This window comes from Marmota monax, unplaced genomic scaffold (assembly GCF_021218885.2).
Source record: "Marmota monax isolate L192 unplaced genomic scaffold, Marmota_monax_Labrador192_F-V1.1 WCK01_AAM20220418_F8-fsc00041, whole genome shotgun sequence".
Lineage (NCBI taxonomy): Eukaryota > Metazoa > Chordata > Mammalia > Rodentia > Sciuridae > Marmota > Marmota monax.
This window is the reverse complement of record NW_026695238.1, coordinates 14,263,412-14,288,954: the sequence shown is the minus strand read 5'-3', so window position 1 is coordinate 14,288,954 and position 25,543 is coordinate 14,263,412. Positions and strand designations below refer to the sequence as shown.

Here is a 25,543-nt window from a genome sequence, read left to right as displayed (position 1 = left end):
ACACAGTCTGCATACATTATTTTGTAACTTCTCATTATTTAATAAAAGATCACAACTTAAAAACAGGAGCATATTGAATGCATGTAAAGATATGTATAGTCTTAAGTCCAGACTCAATCATTCACTAAAAATCTCTGAGGTCCTATCATGCCTTTCTAAGTAGCTACCTGTTAGGAGTTAGCAAACTCCTTGATTTTCATCTTTTCTTCTAAAGTTGCATTAACAAGGAGATCATGCAAGAAGGAGGGAAGATAGCAAGGGACGATGCTCTGATCAACTACTGAGTTTGAGTTTGGCAAAGGAAGTTTGGCAAAGGCAGTGCTTGCCAAAAATCCAGAGTAAAGAGGTTTGTATAAGCTAATTAAAAGTATTACAGGAAGAACGATGTGATTTTAACACTAAGATATTTTTCCATTAATTACTTTTTTTCATTTTTTTTAGTTGTTGAGGGACCTTTATTTTATTTATTTTTATGTGATGCTAAGGATCGAATCCAGTGCCTCACACATGCTAGGCAAGCACTCTACCACTGTGCTACAACCCCAGTGCCCATTAATTATTTTTTAACTGCTCAAAATTCATTGAAACCTCAGCTCTCAATTCCTGTGAGATACAAAGATTGGCTGAGTCCAAACCAAGCACTTACAGCAAGCATCATGGTGGGCAGTTTTGAGTTCAAGGACTACACTTATTCCTTCCTATTGCCTAGAAACAGAATGGAACCAGGCCTGGACTATGCCTACCACACTATCACCTAAGGGTTCCTTTCATCACAACAGTGCAAAGCCACACTATGACCCTTAAGTTGAAGCTGGATTCCAGATGACTGAGGAAGTGGGATACCTCTTTCGGTTTGGTAAGCTGACTGCTGAGATAATCAATAAATAAATTAGCATAAAGTACACTGACTTCTATGGAAGGAATTTTATGAAGATAGCTTTAATACTTCTCATAAAATAAGCAATACAATCACAAGTACTAATAATGCAACTAAGGGTGTTATAGTAAGAAAATATTATCAATCACTCAATCAACCTGTGAATTAATTATGTGGAAGACTGCATTAAATAATGAAAGGAAATTTTAAGACACCTTCTCAGACACTTACAGTAGCTGAAAAGTCAGACAAAAGGCTTGTGTTAAAAAACATCAAAAATATTGAACAATTCAGAAAAAAAAAAAGTTGTCATCTGCTTTCCATATTCACACCCAATTCAGCCAAACACATGCCCCTCTTCTATCCCCACACACTGCAATACACTCTTCTCTCCTTAAAGGCTTCACCCTCTTTATAGAAACCTACAAAGCCATACTTGTCTTTCAAAGTTCATCCCAAATGCTTCTTGCATCCTTCAAAGTCTTTTATAACCTAACTGCACATTTATGATCTTTCCCAATTCTTCTCTATGATGGTACCTCCCTACTTTAGATTTAACCTGAACATTAACTGTCTGACTTTGACCAAACTATCCTTCTTAAGTATCAGTTTCCAAATACACAAAATAGGGAAATTATTACCTAACTTATTTATTTATTAACAGGTATTGGGGGGGTGTAACAGAGGCATGAGAAGAACGAGTTGAGAATAGAAATATTTGGGAATAATAATAAAGGACCCAAAAGTAGTTGTTAGAACTACATTCCCTATTTCAGAAGCTAGAGGAAAGATGGACCACATTAATAAGAGACTGGTAAATATTAAAAAGATCCAAATCAAACTTCTAAAGATAAAAACTGTTGATGGCTGAGATAAAAAATATAGATTGGATATACTAGATGATTAGACTGAAAGCAGATTAGACACTGCAGAAGGAAAAAAATGGTAAACTTGAAGATACAGCTTTAGAAATTATCCAGAATGAACCAGAGAGAGAAAAAAAGGTTAAAAAAAAAAAAAGAGCAGTGAGCTATGTGGCAAATTTAAGCAATTTAATATATGTGCAATTAAAATCTACAAGTGAGAGGGTAGAAAAACATATATGAAGAAATAAGAGTCAAATATTTTCCACAAAGAATTCAAAGACACCAAATCATAAGAAACGTAAATATAACTATACCAAGACACATCATAATCAATTTGCTTAAAACCAGTTTAAAGGGAATACTATAAAAGCAGCCAGAGGAAAAAAGACACATTAAGTAAAGGGAGAGAGAAATAAGGATGTCAGCAGATTTCTTTTCAGAAAAAAGTAAGGTAGGACACAATAAAGCAATAGGGAAAATCAAAAATTCTTTCCTCGACAAATATACCTTTCAAAAAGCAAAGGAAAAACACTAAATTTTCAGTCCTATGAAAGCTGAAATAATCATTACCAGCAAGTTCACATTAACAAAAATCTTAAAGGAAAGTGTAAGGCAGAAAGAAAAGGGGAACAGGCACAAATGTGAATGAATCTAAACAACCAAACGGAAAGCCTGAAGTAACTAACTCCATGGTAACTATGATGATTATATTCTTATAATTAAAAAAAACTGTTAGTTTATAAATAATAAAAAACACGTACTGGGGTTCATAACATATATAATCAGAATGAGGTGACATCACTATAGATTCTACAGAGTTTAAAAAGATTGTTATAGGGCTGGGGTTGTGGCTCAGTGGTAGATTGTTTGCTTCTCATATATGAGACACTGGGTTCGATTCTCAGCACCACATATAAATAAATGAATAAAATAAAGGTCCATCAACTAAAAAAATTTCTTAAAAAAAAGATTGCTATAGATTCTGCAATAGCACAGGCCTATAATACCATCAACTTGGGAGACTGAGGCAGGAGGATCCAAGTTTGTGACCAGCCTGCGCAACTAGCAAGACCTTGTCTCAAAAAAATAAATAAAAAGGGCTGAGGTATGGATCAGCAGAAGTACACCCCTGGGTTCAATCCTCAGTACCAAAAGATAATAATAAGAGATACAGAGTTTAAAAAGAAACAAGGGATTATTATGAGCAACAATACACCAATAAATTCAACAACTCAAATGAATAAACAAAGTTCATGAAAGAAAAAAAAAACAAAGTTCATTCAAAAAAAATTAAATTTGTAGATACAAAACCTTCCCACAAAAAGCCAGGCATTGTAGGCTGGGGTGGTGGCTCAGTGGTAAAGCACTTGCATAGCATGTGTGAGGCACTGGGTTCGATTCTCAGCACCATAAATAAATAAATAAATAAATAAATATCCATCAATAATTAAAAAAAAAAAAAAAAGCCAGGCATTGTAGCACACAACTGTAAGCCCAGTGGATCAGGAGGCCCAACAGGAGCATCTCAAGTTCAAGGACAGCCTCAGCAACTTAGCAAGGCCCTAAGCAACATAGGCACTGTCTCAAAATAAAAACTAAAAAAGAGCTTCGAATGTGGCTCAATGGTTAATCACCCCTAGGTTCAATCCTTGGTACAAAATAAATAAATAAGACAAAAGGAAAACAAACTTTCTCACAAAGAAATTTCAGATCAAATGGATTTACTAGTAAATACTATAAAATACAAGGGAAAAATACCTATCTACATAAAGAATTTCAGAAAATTGAAGAAAAGGAACATTTTCCAACACATTCAAGGTTTCCAGCATAACCGATATTCAAAACAAAGATATTACGAGGAAAAAAAAAAACTCTAATCAGTATTCTTCATGAACACAGATCCAGAATTTTAGGAAATCAATTCCAACTACATACAGAAGGAATAATACCTCAGGAACAAGTAGGGTTTATCCCAGAAGTACAAGGTTACTGTTTCAGTTTGGATCTTAACATCCCCCAAAGGCCTTTATGCTAAAGGCTTAGTGCCCAGTCCAAGGCACTATTAGAAGGTGGCAGAACCATTATAAGGTGGAGCATGGTTTCAGTTACATCACTAGGGGCTTAGTATACCCTTGAGGAGGATATTAGGACCCTGTCCCCTTCCTCCCTACATCTCAGCTGCCATGAGGTATTCGGCTGAGCCCCACCATGTGCTCCCTGCCATGACATTCTGCCTAATCACAAGCCCAAAGCAAATGGGCCAAGGGACTGAAATTTATGAAACCAGGTCCAAAATAAATCTTTCCTCCTTTTAAGCTAATTATCTCAGATATTTTGTCACGGTGACAGAAAGTTGAATAAAAGTTACTTCTAATATTTTGAAAATCAATATAATTCAACACATTAACAAACTAAAACTGAAAAACCTTATGATTATTCAGTAAACTCAGAAAAAGCATTTGACAAAATCCAATATTTATTCCTAATTTAAAACTTTCAACAGCAGCTGTGAATACAACTTAGTAGTAGTAGAGTACTTGTCTAGCCTGCACAAGGCTCTGGGTTTGATACCCAGCACTACAAAAGTAAAAAATAAAAAACTGTTAGCAAACTTTGAATGAAAAGAAACTTCCTCACTGATAAAAAGCATTTACAAAAAAAAAAAAAAAACGGGCTGGGGATGTGGCTCAAGCGGTAGCGCGCTCGCCTGGCATGTGCGCAGCCAGGGTTCGATCCTCAGCACCACATACAAACAAAGATGTTGTGTCCGCCAAAAACTAAAAAATAAAATATTAAAAAAATTCTCTCTCTCTCTCTCTCTCTCTCTCTCTCTAAAAAAAAATCTACAGCTGTCATTTCAGGGTATGATGATATGACTGAGCATGATTATGAAAAAAAAACTATGTGCTTGAAATAGGTTCATACATCCCTCTGATTTCCAGCTCCCTGTGCCATACTTATAATGTCGGGGAAGCAGAGACTGACAGAATTCTGAACAGTTTCTTGCAAAGACTAAATGCTTTCTCCCTAAGATCAGAAACAAAACAAAAATGCCAGCTCTCATCATTTCTCTTCAATGTTATACTGGGAATTGTGGCCACTGCAATAAAATAGGGGGGAAAAAAGATTGCAAAGGAAAAAGACTGTATTCAGAGATGGCATAATTTTGTACAAATCCAATGGAATCTACAAAAATGCTAATAAAATAAATAAGTGATCTTAAAGGACTGACAGAGAACGTCTGTGTACAAAAATCAATCAAAAAAAACACGCAGAAATTTTCAAAATGAAAGAAACAATAAAACAAACTAAAAATTCAATAGAAAGCATCACCAACAGACTAGACTACTTGGAAGACACAACCTCAGGCAATGAAGACAAAATATATAATCTTGAAAATAGAGTTGACCATGGAGAGAAGATGTTAAGAAACCACGAACAAGAACTATGGGATAACAAGAAAAGACCAAATTTAAGATTTATCAAATTTACTAATTCAAAGTAAAAACTAGATGAAGGTGCAGAGACACAATCAAAGGAATGCACAATCTTTTCAATGAAATAATATCAGAAAATACCCCAAACCTAAAAGAATCAAATGGAATATCAAATACAAGAGGTTTACAGAACCCTAAATGTACAAAATTACAACAGACCCACACCAAGACACATTATAATGAAAATGCCTAATATACAGAATAAGAATAGAATTTTAAAGGCTGAGAAAGAAAAAGATCAGACTACGTATACATATAAAGAGAAACCAATTCAGATCACAGCTAATTTATCAACCCAGACCTGGAATAACATATACCAAGCTCTGCAAGAAAATGGATGCCAACCAAGAATCCTATATCCAGCAAAATTAAGCTTCAGATTTGAAAGTGAAATAAAAATCCTCCATGATAAACAAAAGTTAAAAGATTTGCAAAGATAACGCCTACACTACAGAACATTCTCAACAAAATATTCCATGAAGATAAAATGAAAAAAAAAAAGTGAAAACCAACAAAGGGAGGAACTACCCTATTGGAATAGTCAATCAAAGGAGAAACTAATTCAAAGTAAAAACTAGAAAGGGGGCTGGGGTTCTAGCTCAGTGGTAGAACGCTTGCCTAGCACATGCGAGGCAGTGGATTTGATCCTCGGCACCACATAAAAATAAATAAATAAAATAAAGGTATTATGTCCATCTACAACTAAAAAAAATTTAAAAAGAAAAAACTAGAAATAAACACAAATGACTGGGAATACAAATCATACCTCAATAATAACCCTGAACATTAATGGCCTAAACTCATCAATCAAAAGCCACAGAGTAGCAGACTGGATTAAAAATCAAGACCCAACAATATGCTATCTTCAAGATTCACCTCACAGAGAAAGACATCCACAGACTGAAGATGAAAGGATGGGAAAAAAGTATCATTCACATGGATCACATAAGCAAGCAGGGATTTCTATCCTCATATCAGATAAAGTGGACTTTAAGCCAAAGTTAATCAGGAAGGACAAAGAAGGACATTTCTTACTGCTTAAGGGAATTATACATCAACAAGACCTAACAATCATGAATATTTATGCCCCAAACAATGGAACATCTACATACATCTAACCAACTTTTCTCAATTTCAAGACTCAAAAAGACCACAACACAATAATAGTGGATAACTTTAACACACCTCTCTGGTCACCACTGGATAGATCCTCCAAATATTAACTAAATAACAAAGCTAGAGAAGTAAAAATTACAATTGATAATTTAGACTTAACAGACATATATAGAATATTTCATCCTGATATCAATAATTGAATACCCTTTCTTCTCAGCAGCACATGGATCCTTCTCTAATATAGACCAGCTTGTGTAAGCTATCACATATGTTGGCATACAACTGTAATATTACCTTAATATACTTTGAGCATCTGTAGGGTTATTTTGAGAACTTCCTTTCCATTGATATTAATTTTTGTGTTTTTGCTTTTTTCTTATTTATACTTATTTTTTATCAGATTTTAGCTGTATTATTTTTTCTCTATTTTATGTATGTCTGCTCCTACTCTATTTTTTCCTTCCTACTATATAATTTGAAATTAATTTGATTGTTATTCTAGCATCTTTCTGATACAAGTACTTTAAGTTATAAATGTTCATCTGAGTACTGTTTCATCTCAGAGATCCTGATATTTTAAGATTTTATTAACACTTAGTTCAAAGCATTTTTTATTCATTTATTTTATGCTTTCTTTCTTGACCTCTGTGTTATTTATAAGTGTGCCACTTCATTTTGAAATAGTTGACACTATTAGTGTGTCAATAGTGAGGGTGGGATTCTATATATCTTAAGGTGAGTGATTTCTAATGTAATAAACATGCAGGAGGCTAGGGTTGTGGCTCAGTGGTAGAGCGCTTGACTAGCATGTGTAAAGCCCTGGGTTCAATTCTCAGCACCACATATAAATAAATAAAAAACAAAGATCTGTTGCTAACTAAAAAATATTTTTAAAAAAACACGCAGGAAATATAGTCTGCATGATTTCAATTTTTAAAAAGTAGTGGAAATGCTTTTTATATTGATTATATCTGTTACATGTCAAAACTGATCAAATTACATACTTCAAATATGTGCATTTTACTGTATGTCAATTTTACCTCAAGAAAGCTATGGAAAACAAGCACATAAAACAAACAAAAAAAAAAACTCTCAAACTTCAGTAATAAGAAAACACAAAATAGAACTAAAAATGGGCAAAAGATTTGAACAGACACTAAACCAAAAAAGAGATGTGGAGAGTAAATTAGCTCATGAAAAAATGTTTAACATCTAGATGCTTAACACACTAGTCTAGGGAAAGGCAAGTTAATATACTAGTCTAGGGAAAGGCAAGTTAAAAACCAAAATCATGATGCAGTGGCACATGCCCATATTCCCAGCCATTCGGGAGGCTGAGGCAGGAGAATCAAAAGTTCTAGACCAGCCTGAGAAACTTAGTGAGTGCCTACGCAAAATTTTTTAAAAGGGTTAGGATGTAGTTCAATAGCAGAGTACTTGCCCAGCATCTCTAAAGTGTGGGTTCAATTCCTAGTACCAAAAAATAAAATGAGATATTACTGCATATCTATTAGTATGTCTAAAACTAAAAAGACTTACCATACCAATAGTTGGCAAGCATATAGAAGAACTGGACTTCATACATACTACTGGGGGAATGTAAACTTTGGAAAACTTTTGACAGTTTCTTTAAAAAGTTAAGGATATATCTACTACATGATCAGCCATTCTACTCCTAGGTATTTAACCAAAATAAATAAAACTATATTTCTACACTGTGACTTGTACAATTTTACACAGCAGCCTTATTAAATTAGCTAAAAACTAGGAACACCAATATGGCCATCAGTAGGTCAACATATTAATCAAGTGATGAGCAACTATACAATGGAATCTTACTCAGCAATAAAGAGGAATAGACAATGTACAAATATATCACAATGAGTTCTATTTTTATGTATAATTATGATGCTGCAATAAAAATGTTTTTAAAAAGAGCAACTACTAACATACTAAACAATATAAATGCATCTCAAAATAATTATATTAAATGAAAGAAGCATAACTACAACCTGAATGATCCATTAATATAATAAAAAATTCTAGGAAATCAAAACTTATGTATAGTGATAAAAAGATCATTGGCTATCTGGAAGGCAGGTTGGGGGAAAGAGGCATAAGGATGTCTTGAGGGTAAAAAATATGTTCACAATCTCGCTTATACTGACAGTCTCACAAGTATTAAAATTTAACAAACTGCACACTTTAAGTATATGTGTCTTATATAGTGTGTCGATAAATCAGCTTTTAAAAATGGTCTTATTAATCCTCATAACATAAATCAAGCCCTGATTCACTTATTAAAAATTTTTCCGTTAACATATTTCAATCATAAATTCATAATATCCTTACTTCCAAATTATGAAGATTGAGTTTGTCAAAAATTTACTAAGTCACAAAGAAAACAAATGTCTTATTTCAGCAAGAGATCTCTGAACAATTCAAACATTTTTCACTTAAAAACTTAGCTGAGGGGCTGTGGCTGTGGCTCAGCAGTAGAGCACTCGCCTAGCTCGTGCGAGGCGCTGGGTTCGATCCTCAGCACCACATAAAAATAAATAAGCAAAAATAAAGGTATTGGGTCCAACTACAACAAAAAAAAATTTTAAAAACCTAGCAGAGGACTTGGGTTGTGGCCCAGTGGTAGAGCACTTGTCTAGCATGTGTGAAGCACTGAGTTCAATCCTCAGCACCACATAAAAATAAATAAAATAAAGGTATCGTGTCCATCTACAATTAAAAAAAAAAAACTTAAGCTTTAAAAATAAAGCCATGTAAATTGCTGTTTGGCTCCTCCCAAGCATAACACCTGCTAACATTTCATATCCAGTCCTTTAAAACTGATTAAAGCTAAACATGGCAGACATTAGAAAAAGTATTAAGGTGAGCAATGCTCTCTAAACCAGGTAAACAGTAACGTGCAGACGTCTCTCTGCATCCCTGAGTACCAAGACAATCACCACAACCTCCTCTCCTCATGAACGCTTCATGGAAGACAGAAACCATCCAATTTCATTAAAGAGGCCTGAAGGGAAACCTGAAGGACAGAACTCTTCATTTAGCACCTGATCCACAACTATCCTTTGGGATACCCAAGCTCCCAAGTCTACTAGACACCACCAACTACTTCCCTTTAGTTGAAGAATTTTCTCAGGCAACAGATAATTTCTTGATATATCAATCTATTTCACTACTTGCCTTTTTCTTTACCATTATTGTAATATGTTGATGCTTCATACCCAGGATTCAGGCTACAGTCAGACACTGACTTAGGAAGGCAGCATTGTGTAGAGTTGGAAGCAACATGAGCTTGAAAATCAGATATAGCCCCAACTTTGGGTCTAACACTTGTAAAATTGTGACTTAAGTAAGCCCCTGAACTTCAGTTTTCTCCTAATCATCTTCCTCAATGGACAATTGGTGTTAATTGACACAATGCATGTGAACTGCTTCAGACAGCAGAGGGAATCCATAAATGATAATCCCTTTCTTCTAATTAAAACCGAGTTCTGGTGCTGGGGTTGTGGCTCAGTAGTAGAGTGCTTGCTAGTATGTGTGAAGCACTGAGTTCGATTCTCAGCACCACATATAAATAAATAAAGGTCCATCAACAACTAATAAAATATTTTTAAAAAAAGACAAGTTCTGAGGACAGGGTACTTTATCATCAGTCCTTACCCCTATGAGACTTCATGAGAGACATTTTCACTATATACTGCATCATACAAAGATCCTTCCCCACCTGTGTGAACACTGGCTCTTGTCTGCCACCATTAGTGCAGCCCAGAGCCAGCCAGTTATTGAGAGCCAAGAAAGGAACCCAAAGTAGTTGGACTAACAATTGATTAACTTGACCAATTCTAGCTTCAATATAGCTAGTCATATAATAGCAGCTCTGGGTCATCAAGTTCTTGCTAGGGCTGCAAATAAAATGCTCTCAACCTGAAAAGTCCTTGTCAAACCGTTTTGCTTCATGTTACATGACAAAAAACATCTTGTGCGGGTCCACAACTATCCTCGTCTAATAAAGATAACAAAAACTCTGGCCAAGTCTCCACCTCTCTGACATCACCAATAATGGCCCACACATTTGGACCTCAGAGGGATCTACTGACTTATTCTCAGTTTCATTTGTCCCTGTGCCCACAGCTACTTATTTAAAAACAAAAAACAAAGACAAAAACAAAAAAACAACTTTTTAGAGGTTGAAATAAAAAGATTTTCTAGAAACTACATTCTAGAAGACTGGTCATATAATATTATGAGAAACCAAGGTCTGAAATAAATAAAGCTTATAAATCTTCCACACACACACACACACAAAAAAAAATGTTGTTAAACTTTTTTGAACTTGAATATTGGCTCATCGCTGAATCATTCCAAGTACAATACCTAAATTCAGCTGGTTCTATAGACATTCCGAGATAAGCACTATAAACTATGGTACAAATATAATTCAAAAACATTTAGGAGCTTAGGCTGGGATTGTGGCTCAGCGATAGAGTGCTTGTCTAGCATGTGTAAGGCCCTGGGTTCAATCCTCAGCACCACATAAAAATAAATAAATAAAATAAAGGTATTGTATCCAACTACACCTAAAAAATAAATATTAAAAAAAAAACATTTAGCAGCAACAAAACTCAGAAGGATAAACTTTTGCTTGTAAATAAATCAACTAACCTAAAAAGCTTAATGCATTAATTTTTTCATTTGATGGCTCTTTCAGTAGAGCATCATCAAAATTTTCAGGGGAACCCAACTCGATGTGTCATGGGCAATCATATGCACTGTAGAAGGCTCTAGGAAAAGGTGAAAGAGCTTAACTATAAAAGGGAAAGAATTACTCAACTGCAGAAAGACCAATGTAAATTTGATTACGATAACCAAAGGTCCATGAAGTTCAAAACTTCACACAGGGCCACCTTTTAAGCAATAAAATTCCTGAAGTCAATCAAGTAACCAACAAATATTCCTTGAGTTTCTGCTGTGGCCTGAATAAGTGAGTGTCTCTCAAAGATCAATGTGTTAAAGACTTAGTTCCCAGCCCAGGGCACTACTGGGCAGTGATGGAATCTTTAAGAGGTGGGGCCTACTGGGAGGTTTTTAGGTCACTGGGTGTCACCCTATGTCCTTCCTCAGAACTCTTTCTTTCACTTCCCAGCTATATGGTAAGTGGTTCTGCTCAGCCATGTGTTCCCACATGATATGCCACCACAGGCCGAAAGCAACAGGGTCAACTCATCACAGACTGAACCTCTAAAACTATAAGAGAAAATAAATCATTTTTCTTTATATTTTTATTATCTCAGATAGTTGTTATCCAAAGCTAACATACATAGCATCTAATATACCTCAGTAAAATGCTACAGGGATACAGATAACCATTCTGTACCTCAGGATGATTCTGGTATAACTAAAGAACAGAGTATTAAACCACCAGTAAGCAGCCAAACCAAAAAAGATACCATTGAAGGGGTGAAAGACCAGAGAGCTCATCCCAACTCTGTTCTGACTGATTAGATGTCTCTCCTTTGGCAAAGTACGGGCTTCTATTGTCTCATACAGAACAAAAGAGGGTTAAACAAGGTGATATCTATAGCCTCTTCCACTCTGGCTCTAGGAATATGAGATCAAAAGACAAGGGAGAAAATCTGGGTCTTTAAAAATTGGTAGGATTGAACTGACTGATGGGAAAGGCAAGGATATACTAGGGGAAAAGCATGAAGGTAAAAATGAATATGTCTTGTATGATTCCACTTACATGAAATATCTAAATTTGTCAAAATCATGGCAACACAAAGTAGAATGGTGGTTGCCAGGGACTGGGGAGTAGGGGACGATGAACTGTTTGATGGGAATGTAGTTTCAATTTTACATGAAAGTTCTAGAGACCTGTTATATAACAATATAGTTAGCACCACTGAACTACCACTAAAAAAATGTTTAAGAACATAAGTTTTAAATTATGTGATTTTTTTAAAGAGTCACTGAAATTAATGCCTTATTAGTAGTTATGATGAAAAAGTATTTCAAATCAACTAACTCCTAATGACCAGTCTTAATCCCTAAAACTCCTTTTCTCTCAATTAAAAAATTTAAAAAAAAATGAGCACATCTTACTAATGAAACATTGAGGCTTCTCCATCTGTAATAAAGCAAAGGGATTTGTTGTTCAGGGATGAGAAGACAATAAAAACACCAATCAGTGGGAGAAATACAAAGCAGGCTATTCAAACACAATCTAATTGTGTCATCCCCATGAGAAATCCAGCCCAAGTCCCTAAGTAAAACCCTTTAGAGAGGCTTCTCTCTACTCCGAGGATAGAGAATCTCTACCTACAATGTCCACCACCATCTGGTCCCTGCCCACCTCTCTGGTCCTCTCCCCGACAAAATTCTGTCCTATTCCTCCAGAGATACAGAGATATACCTTAAGTCCCTGGTCCTCTCCATGGACCCTGCCATCAGAGGGTCTCTGCCCTCCTAATTGCTCTCACCAAAACATTTCCTTTCCTGTGCATCCTGCAGTTCTCAGTTCAGATGCCAAAACACCTGTCACAGCTATAGTTTAACATTTGTGTGATTCCCTGATTACCATCTGCTGAGGACAGGGACCATGTATACATTCACCTTTCCCCATCTCCAAGGCCAAGCACATGCCTGATACCAAGTAAGCACTTAAATATTTGTTGAATAAGTTAATAAATGAATACTATCTATAAGAAAGTAACAAAAATCATAGAGTTTGCGCATCTTCACAAATGAATCTTTGGTAAATAAAAGCAAATGAGTCTAAAATTCCTATTAAACTTTAAAAAAGAGTGTTAGTTCAGATGCCTCTACGTTGTTCTGGCCCTTCTATGTCTCAAGGCAAATGCTGACCAACAAAGACTGATAAGCTAAATACACACCCAGGCACAACATAGATAAAGTTACTGGTTGTTGAGTAAATGTTGTTTTGTATATCACAAAACTGTTGTTTCATGTTTTGAAACAACACGTTTGCTACATAGGAAACACCCAGGAAATAACAGAGCAGAATTTCCCAAGACTCAGAAGTAGCGGTGGAGTGTTCACCTAGCGAGTGCGAGGACCTGGGTTCCATCCTCAGCACAACATAAAAATGAATAAATAAAAATAAAGGTGTCCAACTACAACTAAAAATATATAAAATTTAAAAAAAAACTAAATAAATCTACCTAAACTATTGTGTTTCATATAAATGCAAGACCAACTACAAAAGCAAATAAACTCTAAGGAGCAAAGTCCCCTGCTGTAGCGTCATTGTTTTCATTCTCAGGAAAAATGTCAGAGAGACTTGTATGAAGAGTAAAATAGACCCAAAATCAAATGACCTTAGATGATTAAATTAGGACTTCAAAATGCCACACTGAACTATTTCCAAAACCCTAAAGAACATAAGGAAAGAAATTACTTAGCACTCCCTAACTCCCCCAACACAATGGTACACACCTGCAAACTTAGCAACTATATAGGCCGAGGCAGGAGGATTCCAAGTTCCAGGCCAGCCTGGGCAACCTGGCAAGACATTTGTCTCAAAATAAACAAAAATAAAATAAAAAGAACTGGGGATGGGGCTGCGGTTGTGGCTCAGTGGTACAGCGCTCACCTAGCACATAGTTCAGCACCACATAAAAATAAATAAATTAAATAAAGGCATTGTGTCAAACTACAACTAAAAAATAAAATATTTAAGGGGGGGGGGGGGACTGAGGATATATCTCAGTGCTAGGATGCCCCAGGTTCAATCGCCAGTATGTGTGTATGTGTGTGTGTGTATATACATACACAATTCTATCTATACTTTAGAGACAAACCAAGTCTCATTTAACCTATCATCCTATTCCTGAAAAGCCCAATCCACATTGATTTCCCCCCCACCTACATATTTTTGCATTTACACAAATGATATCTTATTGCTTTCCTAATGATTTAAGGTGTGCTGTCTTCTTTCTTTTAAATCCTTTCAAGTACATATAATGCTGTAGGTGCTTAGTAAATGCTTACTGAACTGAAATTATAAGTTTTGAATGGTGGATTTGGGTATGTAAACTACTGCACTTTATTCTTAAATAATGCCATTCCCAAGCCTGTTCACATGTCTGTCTTCGCTCCATCATCATCATCATATTTAAGTATAAAGTCGGTATCAACAATGTTCCTATGCCACTCATTCAAACTCTGAAGGGAGGTCCGGTGCCGCGGTTTCTCTCAAGCGACAACCCAGGCCATAAACACCACCTGCCCCACTTCACTCTGGCAACTCGTCAGCCCCAGGTCGAGTTCCTCCGGCAGAAGACCGGAATCCACAAGTCTAAGCTACAGGCTACTGACCTTAACACCCCGCTCACACTGGGAAGCTAATTCCCTCGAGAAGGACAATTCACGACGTGCCAGTGCACCGCCGTGGAGGGCGCGCAGGGAGGCCGGCGCAGAGAACCACCGCGGAGGGCCGCAGCTCCGGACTCCCGGGCGCCCCGGCCCTGCAGGTCCCCCGACTCTTCGTCGAACGCGGCCTCTCCGGGCTACAAGCTCCACTGGGTCTCCCTCCCAGCGCACCGCACTGGACTCCACGGGAGCACCCGCCCGGCCCCGCATCAGGAGCTGGGGGCGTGGGTGGCCGGGAAGCCGCCGGGGCCGGGAAAAGCCTCCGAAGGCAGAGGACGCTTGCCGCGAGCCGCCGCCTCAGGTGCGGGGCGAAGCGTCGAGGCGCCCCGGGAGGCCTGCCCGGGTGGCGCCGGGGCTGCGTGCGGAGCGAGGGGGAGGGCCTCACCGTTGCTCCCCGGAGGCCGGCGCCGCGGCGGTCCTGCAGTTGCTAAGGAGAATGCTCTTCCGGGTCACGGGCGCGCGCTCTAGAGCCCGACGGCAGCCGGGTGGAGCCAAGAGCGGCGCGCGCGGGCGGTGGAGTTGGTGGGCCGGCGCTCTGCTGCTGCGGGGCGAAGGGGTTGGAGAGAGGCCGCCACCGCTTCTCTGGCCTCGCCCCACCAGGACGGCTCGCTGTCGCTGGCGGATCCAGTGAAGGCGGTCCCTGACACGCCTTCCTGCCCGGTAGGGCCCCCCTTCCCCCGACGGGCGCGGCCCTCCCTGGCCCCTGCCCTCGGGGCTGTGCACCACCCAGCAGGGTGTCATCCAGCAGGCGCTGTTAGTCATCCTTCCATTCACCCAACGCTACTTTATTGGACACCTGCTCAGGGCTGCGTGCAATACTGGCACTGTGGGTACAGAGGTGGACAACTCAGGTGTGGCCCTTACCCTAGAATGGCCATGGCGCCATTAATAGTGTTGCTTCTGGATCTTTTGTGTGTTGACCCTCATTTCCCTTTACACAATCAGGGAATGAAAGAATGTCACTGAGCAGTTGGTCACCATTGTCAAATGCTGTGGGGATCAAGTGATCATAGAAAAATCTAAATTCAGGAAATCAATATCGAAGCAGTAGATGACTTGCATCTGTATGGTGAAAGAAACCATTGCCATATATTCTCCATAAGAAAAAAGTACATTAAAATTGTGCCTGGATTTCTTAATGTTTTTAAAAGCACTGTTGTATTGTAAGCAAATTTCAGGATTCCCTATTAAATCACATGAGCTCTTTGAAGATGAAAAAATGTTTAACCTTGCATCTTCAGCGCCTGCAACACACATAGGCCTCAGTATGTTTAAAGAATAAACCCATGCATCCTTTGGTTTTTAACTTTCTCACAGATCCTTCCAGAGCCTTCAGCCAAACTGTGTGTAGGCAAAACTTGTCTATTCAAACTGGAGAAGATGAAAGAAGCCCAACAGGGCAGGAGGCAAGGGTTGGGAGGGGCCAATGGCGACAGGAATGAGAATATCCAGAAGAAGAAGAGAACAAAAGACTGAAACAATGAAATCTGGATTTCAGGAGTAGACATGGAAAATGAAGCCACATAAATCAGAAAAAGAAGCAGAAGTAGTAGTGCAAGGACAAGAGCAAAGACCACACCAGATAGTTCAACAAGGCCAATCTCATTTTGACATCTGGCAGAGAGTATGATGTCAGCCAGTGTGAAGGCTACAGGCTGGGGTGGACATATCCCTGAGCCCTCCAGTGCAATGAGCCCCGATTCCTCTAGTGGACTAAAAGAAAAACCTGGGGTGTTTAAGTCCGCTTTTGCATTGCTGTAACTGAAAGACCTAACCAGAACAACTTAGAGGAAAAGTTTATTTTAGCTCACAATTTCAGAGGTTCAGTCCAAAGTCAGCTGACTCCATAGTGGTGAGGCAGAACATCATGGTGGAAGGGAATGGCAGAGAGAAGCAGCTCAGGACGAGGAAACCAGAAAGAAGAGGGCAGGCTCCACTCACAAAAGACAAAAGATTTACTCCCAAAGGCACGCCCCCAGTGATTTACCTACTCCAGTCACACCCTATCTGCCTACAGTTACCACCCAGTTAATCCATATCTGTCCCAGAATTTCATCATTCACCTCTAAATGTTCTTGCATTTTCTCAAATATGAGCTTTTGGGGGACACCACATATCTAAACTATAACATAGGATAATAGACTTGCCCTGCAAGACTACCTCTAGTCCATAACTTCAGTGTGTTTCCATTAAAACAAGTACTACAGGCTGGGCTGTAGCTCAGTGGCAGAGTGCTTGCCTTGCATGTGGGAGGCATTGGGATCCATCCTCGGCACCACATAAAAGTACACAAATAAAATAAAGGCATACTTTCCATCTTCAACTACACACAAAAAAAAAATTAGAAGAAACAAGTATTACAATTAAACTCTCTCTCCCAAAAAAATTAAAATAATGGTTTTATTCTGAGAAATTGTTAATCTATCCTCAATGAATTTGACTAGTTATCTATGGAAGTAAACCAAGAAATTCAAAATGTATAACAGTCAAGGGGGTTGAGTTCACTCATACTGCTATAACAGAATACCATAGACTGAATGGCTTATGAACAACAAACATCTGTTTCTCACAGTTCTGAAGGCCTGGATTCAATGTCTGGCATGGACCCACTTCCCTGTTCATAGATGGCTATCTGCTTTCTGTGTCCTCACATGACAGTAGAGTCTCTTTTGTAAAGGGACTAATCCCATTCATGAGGTCTTTGTTCTCAGGACCTAAAAACCTACCAAAGACCCCACCTCCTGGTATCATTACTTTGAGGAGTTAGGATTTCAGCATAGGAATTTGGGGGGACACAAGCATTTGATCTATAGCAGGGACCCAGATATAATACCAGCAAAGTTTAAAATGGGAAAGTGGTTACAATTTGAAAATGGAAGCTTAATTGTTTTTTTTTTTTTTAAGAGAGAGGGAATTTTTTTTTTTTTTTTTTAGTTTTCAGCGGACACAACATCTTTTTTTTTTTTTTAAGAAAGAGTGGGGGGGAGAGAGAGAGAGAATTATTTTTTTTAATATTTATTTTTTAGTTCTCGGCGGACACAACATCTTTGTATGTGGTGCTGAGGATCGAACCCGGGCCGCACGCATGCCAGGCGAGCGCGCCACCGCTTGAGCCACATCCCCAGCAACATCTTTGTTTGTATGTGGTGCTGAGGATCGAACCTGGGCCGCACACATGCCAGGCGAGCGCGCTACAGCTTGAGCCACATCCCCAGCCCAGCTTAATTGTTTTGTGAACAAAAGGGACAAAGTCAACTCATGATATAGAAAAGAGAAGACTCAAATACATGAAGTTGATGAATTCTATCTTGCAGGCCCCTGGAAGCCTCAAATGCATCATCCACTCCAAAGGGCTGTATTCTGTTGAAAGGTCAAGGTTTGGCCTTGGGTGCCATTTGGCTGAGGTTCTGAGAGTTTTCAGTGGTTTCTCAAGGGTTGAAAGTATATCCTTATTGTTGGGAGTCTCCCTGAGAACTCCCCGGGTCTTTTCAGACATGGCGGTGGGCAAATTGCCAGTGGGCGGCTAGAACTTCCCGGCCTTTCAGATAGGGAGCCCCCTAATGCAATATGGCGGAGGGCAAATTGCCAGTGGGCAGATAACAAGTTGTTTTGAAAATTCTCTAATTGGTCCTCCCATCTTCCGCGCTCGTGGACAGTTCGTGCCCCCCATGAATCTTATGCAGGGCAGACGTTCTTGCACTGTAGGTGATGACCTGACCTTTCCTATGATTGGCCCCCAGGGAGCTTCCTGGTTTAAGATAACTGACTCTCACTTTCTATATAAGCTAGCACCAGCTTGCAGTAAAGTGCTTCATCTTTGTCACTGCTATCTGTGTGTGTGCATTTTAATCCCCGACGATGAACCTTGGCCTTTCACTTATTATGAAGGGAATATTTTTAGAGAACTGCAGGGGATCATAGAGGAACTCTGCTTTGCCTGACTTTGGTCTCTGGATGATGGATGGTGAGTAAATGATGCAAAATGCTTTGAAGGGTATATGAGTAGGACCAGATTCCCATCCCCTGTTGGCACATCTGCAGTCCCCAGAAGAGTTCAGTTTGGCTTTGGGAGGGACTTTATGTCTTAGTGTGGAGCGCTGTAACCAATTACCACAGCCTGGGAGGAGCTTAAATAAGAAAAATTTAATTCTCACAGTTCCAGAGGCTGGGAAGTCCAAGATCAAGACACTTGTTAGACCAGGACGCAAGAAAAGACCACTGATTCCAATTAAAATCAAATTAAAGCAAGCTTATTATTTCGACCGGCCGGGCTGCCTCTCCCTCCCAAAACGGTGGGAACAAGACAGCAGCAGCAGCTTTCCTGCAGCCCAGCTTTATAGCCCAGAAAGTTACACAAAGGGGGGTTACAGATAACAGAACTCTGACAAGCATCACACTAATGGTAGTTTACATTTTTTGCTGGCCCCAACATGAGAATTTATGAGGACCATTAGAGCCTCAGAGAGGGTCGTTATCTGGCCAGGGAAGGCCAATATTTATGAGGTGTCACTAAAGTTTCAGAGAGGGCTGCTATCTGGTCAGAGAGCCAGGCATGGGTGAGTTCAAGGCACAGGCAGGCATTCCAAGCAGGTTCAGAATTTGCAGTAATTTATAGTAAAGCTGAAATTATCTTTTCATAGCTTTGTGGCGAGATGGCTCCCAATTTTAAGAAAAGATCAGGTTGGGTCTATCACACTGATAGATTCATTGTCTAATCACAGTCTACTTCCTGTTCTTATCATGCCCTGACATAACAGGAGGAGGGTGAGCTGGCTCTCCAACTTCTCGTAAAAACACTAATCCCGTTCTTGAGGGTTCCACCCTCATGACCCAATTATCTCCCAAAGGCCCGCCTCCCCTCACACTGGGAGTAGGTTTTGAACAAGTATTGGGAGTGACATAAACATTCAGTCCATAAGCCTGTTATAAAGTCCTATCTTCCCAGGAGTTTAGGAGTTATAGATAGCTATTGTTGCCCCAAGAGGACTCCAGCCTGACCTTGATTCCAATCACCACCACCTGCAACCTAGCCTTCGAACATCCACCCAGTCACAAAAGCAGGTGTGGAGGAATTTCCTTGACTACACTTTCCCTGTCACCCCACTCTCACCCACCAATCCAGCCGTGAGCAGATCCTATAGATTGTCTAATTCCCCCACCCAATTCCACCACCGCCAATAACAGTGAAAGAAGCACCTCAGAATCAATAAAAAGTGTTGCAACCTTAAAGATGAACCAAGATGATAAAGGTGGGGTGCTTGTGAAAGAGTATAATGACCAAATGAAAGATCACAAGAACTTCAAAGCTTAAGGAGATAAGAGGAATGAATTCATTCAACAGCATGATTTAATTGCCTGCCACATGCTAATTACATTATAAAGGAAGTAAATGATAATGAAAGGACAATGAAGTAGGGTAAAGAAACTAAGAATTGAACACATTCCAAGAACCAAAGTGAAGTAGTGTTTGCTGGCCCAGGTACAACTTTGGGAGAAACCAGCTCATGGAAGGTGGGCCGGCCTTCACCTTAGCTGTGGGATTCCAAAAGGTGCCAGGAGCCTGGTCTTCACCTGCATGGCCTGAGAATGCCACGGGCCTAGGGTGCTGTGGGGGAGCAGTAAAAGTGTCTCATCACCACATGGAAGGGTCTGGCCTCCTTGGTTTCAGCTATTAGACCCGCCTACTCAACTGCTTCCAACTGGCAGGCATCTGATTATAGTCTGATTTTGTTCTGGCCTTACTCAAAGCTAAATAAATACATTTTCTTTTCCTTTTTTCTGGTATTTTTTCTCTTTTAATGTCTACATCCTACTAGTACATTCATTCCCTTTTCATTTTGGTCTTGACTTTTACCCTTTGTTTATCTTTTATCTTCCAGCACCTAATTAAAATTTCATCTTTTTAAATACTTTTTAACTGTTAAGTTGATAGCATCATAATTTTTTCAACACATTGCACTATTCTTAAGTTTTTAGGTTTAATTTATTTTTTCTAGTGCTTTCCTCATTCATTCCTTTTTTTTTATTTCACATAAGCTACCGTGTGTATATGTGTGTGTGTATGTGTGTGTGTGTGTGTGTGTGTGTGTGTGTGTGAGAGAGAGAGAGAGAGAGAGAGAGTTTTAGGTACTGGGGATTGAACCCAGGAGGTTTTACCACTGAGCTGTATCCCCTCCCCTTTTTATTTTGACACCCGGTCTTGCTAAGTTACTCAAGCTGGCCTTGAACTTGTGGTCCTCCTGCCTCAGCCACCTAAGTGGTTGGGACTAAAAGTGTCGGCCACCACATCCCATTTACATATGCCACATTAAATATGGGTTTTAGAAAATGTTCTCACAACATCGACCTATTCTTTCTAAAATTTTATTTCCACATTTTTAGCTTTAAATTTATTTTAATTTTAATACTCTTGCCATCATATTTCATCTTTCTCTTTTCTCTACCTTACATAGTTTTTCTGGTTTTGAATGGTCTCTTAATCACAGACATATCTCACCAGTTGCAAGTGACGTGTGATAATTTTGCCCTTTTAAAGAGAAAAGAATTATATTTAATTCACAAAACCCAAAGTGTTGTACCTTTGTTTTGTTGGGAAATTCTCTGCAGACAGATGTCTTTATAGAACAACATTTAACTTTTCTTTGTACTTTGCCACCTGCCAGATACCAGCTTCACGTGAAACTAGTTTAACAAAAATGGGGAGCGAGACTGCTGAATTAAATCCAGCTCTCCAAGTAACTCACTACGTGACCTTGGACAAATTAACTCAACTTTTCTGAGCCTCTGTTTTTCTTGCCTGTAGAATGTGGATGATTAAAGTAGCACCTGATAAGGTTGGTAAGAGATTTAATTTTTAGTTAGTACAGGTAAAGCCCTTAGAACAGCACCTGGCACATAATAAATACATAATTATCATTTAATAAGTTATCCTAAATGGTAGTTACTCTTAGGAATGTAAAATGACTATGCACCTTCTAGATAGTGGTCTTACCCAAAGGGCAGCTTCTATTCCTCCCCAGTAGTGGGAACTTAGTGCCTACCAAACCTCTTTTGGCACTCTCTTTTATTAATAGGGTGCAAGTTTTTTCCACATCAACCCTCCCCCCCCCAGGAGCCACATGCTATACGTGTGCATATATATGTATGCATGCAAGCACACATGTGTGTTGGAATGTTGGCTAGAGGAGATATCAATGACGAATGAGTCTGCTTCTCCCTTTTCAGTGCCCAACATTGACTGACTGACTTGGCATTTTAGAATTCTGGAGAGAACTGGAATCAGTCAGCTGAGCCAGGGAAACACACTCACCCAGGAGAAATGTGACTGTCAGGTCTTTGTCTTCATGAGGGACTGAATGTGTGTGTGCATGTAGGCGTGGGAGGGGGTGACACTTTCAGTGACAGGTGTGTAGGGAGAAAAGTTACTCTTTTGCAGTGTAGCCTGGTATTTCCAAAGATATGTACATCTAGACTGAAAAGCCAGGATACAAAGTGCGGCTATCATAAAATGTGATAATCATATTTTAAAATATTTCACTGGAGAGACAAGTTTCCTGAATAACAAAACAAAACCAAGAGGATTTGAATAAAGAGGACTTGGAGAAGATTAGTAAATAACCAAAAGAATTCTAAATCTATGTATAAGAAAGAAAAAAATGCTATTAGTTTGAATAGATAGGAAAAACAAGCACAGGATGTTTTTTGTTAAGGGAAGCACAGTAAAATGCTAAGAAATTAAGCTGTTCAAAAGTATTATATTTTATCTCACTTAAATAATTTTAAAAACACAGCATCCAACAGAAATCTTATGTTAGAGAGAAAACAAAGAATTTTATTAACTGAGAAAAATACCGGATAACACAATTATAATAATTATAAGATTACATATAAATGGACTAAATTCTGCTATTTAAAAAACAAAATCATAGACTGAATTAAAAAGACAAAATCCCCATCTATGCATCTTATAAAAAACACACTTAAAGAAAAAAGAGAAGGATTTTAAAACCTGGCTCAGATAAATCATACTTCCACAAAAGCAAAAGCATGTCCCTGCTTGACTAAAGTTATGTTCATCCCAGGATTCCATCACACCTAGGCTTGCCCAGAACCCCAGTGGGAGGACCCACTCAGGGTCACTTTGGAAGGCCAGCCCTCTAGGGGAGAATCCCTCCTTCAGCCAAAGCCAAAAAGAGGACCAGGGATAGCAGGTCAGTCTGATGCTTTGTGCAGCAGTGAGGCTGCAAGGGCCTCATGAAACATGCTCTTTGACCTACTAATCATGCTCTGTAGATTGTCAACAAAACAAACACCAGCAGAAGAAGAGCGCTGCTGGAACATGTTGACAGAAATTCCCAACAGTACTCCATTCATTGGTTCTGAACACTGGCTCTGACCCAGCTCCGCTGAGAGACCATCAGCAAGTTCTTGTACCTCACAGGCCTTAATTTCTTCTATGAAAGGAGGTGATTGGAGAATCGCTCCAAAGAGGACAAATTAGGAAATAGCTTTCTCGAGTGTACTTTAAGCTTTCACAGAAATTAATAGGAATTTTACACATTCTTTCTCAGACCACAATACAAAAACTGGAGAGAAATCCAGTGTACCATGTATCCACATATGACCAGGCAGAAATGGGAGAAATATGTGTGATGGAACAGTGGAGTTGAAGAGGCCATACTGAATATGGAGAAATTACTCAAAAGAATACACACACACACACACACACACATATATACCAAGTATACAGACAAGCTGAATCAGAGGACCTTTTATCTTTTACTATATGGTAAAAGAAAGAAAAAGAGAAAAATAATGAGATCTATACCTAAATTTTAAATATATATATATATATATATATATATATATATATATATCTCAAGTTTAAAATAGAAAAGTAATAAGCATGAAATGAAATAAATTAGAAAAGAAAATGTTTAGCATACAAAACTGAGATAAAAATAAATGTGATATTTATAAACAACTAATACAATAAATTAAAAATTCTAAAGAATAAAACAAAATTCAAAGAACTGTGTAAATATGAAAATTTCACCTTATTAAGAAATATTATTCGGGCTGGGGATGTGGCTCAAGGGGTAGCGCGCTCGCCTGGCATGCGTGCGACCCGGGTTCGATCCTCAGCACCACATACAAACAAAGATGTTGTGCCTGCCAAAAAACTAAAAAATAAATGTTAAAAAATTCTCAAAAAAAAAAAAAAAAAAAAAAAAAAAAAGAAATATTATTCAAAGTTAAAACCTAAAAACTTTAGAACATTATAAGAAATGAAGGGACTGGGGTTGTGGCTCGGTGGTAGAGCACTTGCCTAGCATGTGTGAGGCCCTGGGGTTCGATTCTCAGCACCACATTTAAATAAATGAATAAAATAAAGATCCATCAACATCCAAAAAAATATTTTTAAAAAATACTAAATAAAGGTGTTGTGTCCATTTACAACTAACAAAAATGTTTTAAAATTTTTTTAAAAAAAGAAATTAACAATTTTGGATAAAAATAATACAAGAAGGAAAATAAAACTCAGGTTGAACAACAGGTAAAGATTAGGAGAAGGGAAAATTTCAGGAAGAGAGAGGGGAAATGTATCCAGTAAAGATTTGAAAAATAAAGAGGGCACCTGTCATTGATAATGTTGTCATAATCATTTTTAATATCAAACAAAACCCCAATTCAATTTGTGAGGCAAATGTGGTCATTTCCCATACTTGTAAAGATAAACATTACCATACAAAAAAGGTTAAATTTATTTACATTCATGCATGATTTTATTACCTTTGCATACTTATTTTCATTTTTATTCTATTTTTTACTAGTATTATACATTTATGTTGCATAGCTGCAGAATATGCAACTATTTTATATCCTTTCTTTTATAAGATGAATCTCAAAACTGTCCATGTTTATATTAGAGTTTCAATTTTTCTTTTTTCACAAATTATAAATATTGGGGCTGGGAATGTGGCTCAGTGGAAGAGCACTTGCCTAGCACATGTGAGGCACTGGGTTCTATCCTCAGCATCAAATTAAAAAATAAATGAATAAAATAAAGGTATTATGGGGCTGGGGATGTGGCTCAAGCGGTAGCGCGCTCGCCTGGCATGTGTGCGACCCGGGTTCTATCCTCAGCACCACATACAAATAAAGATGTTGTGTCTGCCGAAAACTAAAAAATAAATATTAAAAATTCTCTCTCTCTCCCTCTCTCTCTCTCACTCTCTCTTTAAAAAATAAATAAATAAAGGTATTATGTCCATCTAAAACTAAAAAAAATAAAAATTATAAATATTAATTGAAAATAACTTAATAATGAATTGGATTATGAAGAAACTAAAAATAGATATGTAATTCCACCAACAAGAGAGGAAGATAGCTGGGCATGGTGGCACATGCCTGTAATACTAGTGGCTTGGGAGGCTGAGGCAGGAGGATCATGAGTTCAAAGCCATCCTCAAATTAGCAAGGTTCTAAGCAACTCAGTGAGACCTTGTCTCTAAATAAATACAAAAAAGGGGTGGGGATGTGCCCCAGCGGTTAAGTACCCCTGGGTTCAATCCCCAGTACAGAGAGAGAGAGAGAGAGAGAGAGAGGAAGATACATAAGTACATTTGGATTGGACTTGACCACTGAGCCACATCATCAGCCCTATTTTGTATTTTTTTGAGAGTCAAGGTCTCACTGAGTTGCTTGGCGCCTCCCTTTTTGCTGAGGCTGGCTTTGAACTTGCAATCTTACTGTCTCAACCTCTTGAGCCCTGGGAT

General features: G+C 38.5%; 1 protein-coding gene across 8 annotated transcripts in view; it reads right to left on the bottom strand.

The window, feature by feature from the left end:
- The window catches only part of Dis3l2 (DIS3 like 3'-5' exoribonuclease 2), a 335,522-nt gene extending 320,217 nt beyond the window's left edge, over nucleotides 1-15,305 (bottom strand). For 5 of the 8 annotated variants that reach the window (XM_046439663.2, XM_046439667.2, XM_058577476.1 and 2 more), the window contains exon 1: nucleotides 14,712-15,121. The gene's annotated coding sequence lies outside the window, so the exon portion shown is untranslated. Of the gene's footprint in view, nucleotides 1-14,711; nucleotides 15,122-15,150 lie in introns of those variants that run through there. The other 3 variants (XR_009226292.1, XM_046439665.2, XM_046439664.2) reach the window with 2 other exon arrangements.
- Between the last annotated feature and the right edge of the window lie 10,238 nt (nucleotides 15,306-25,543).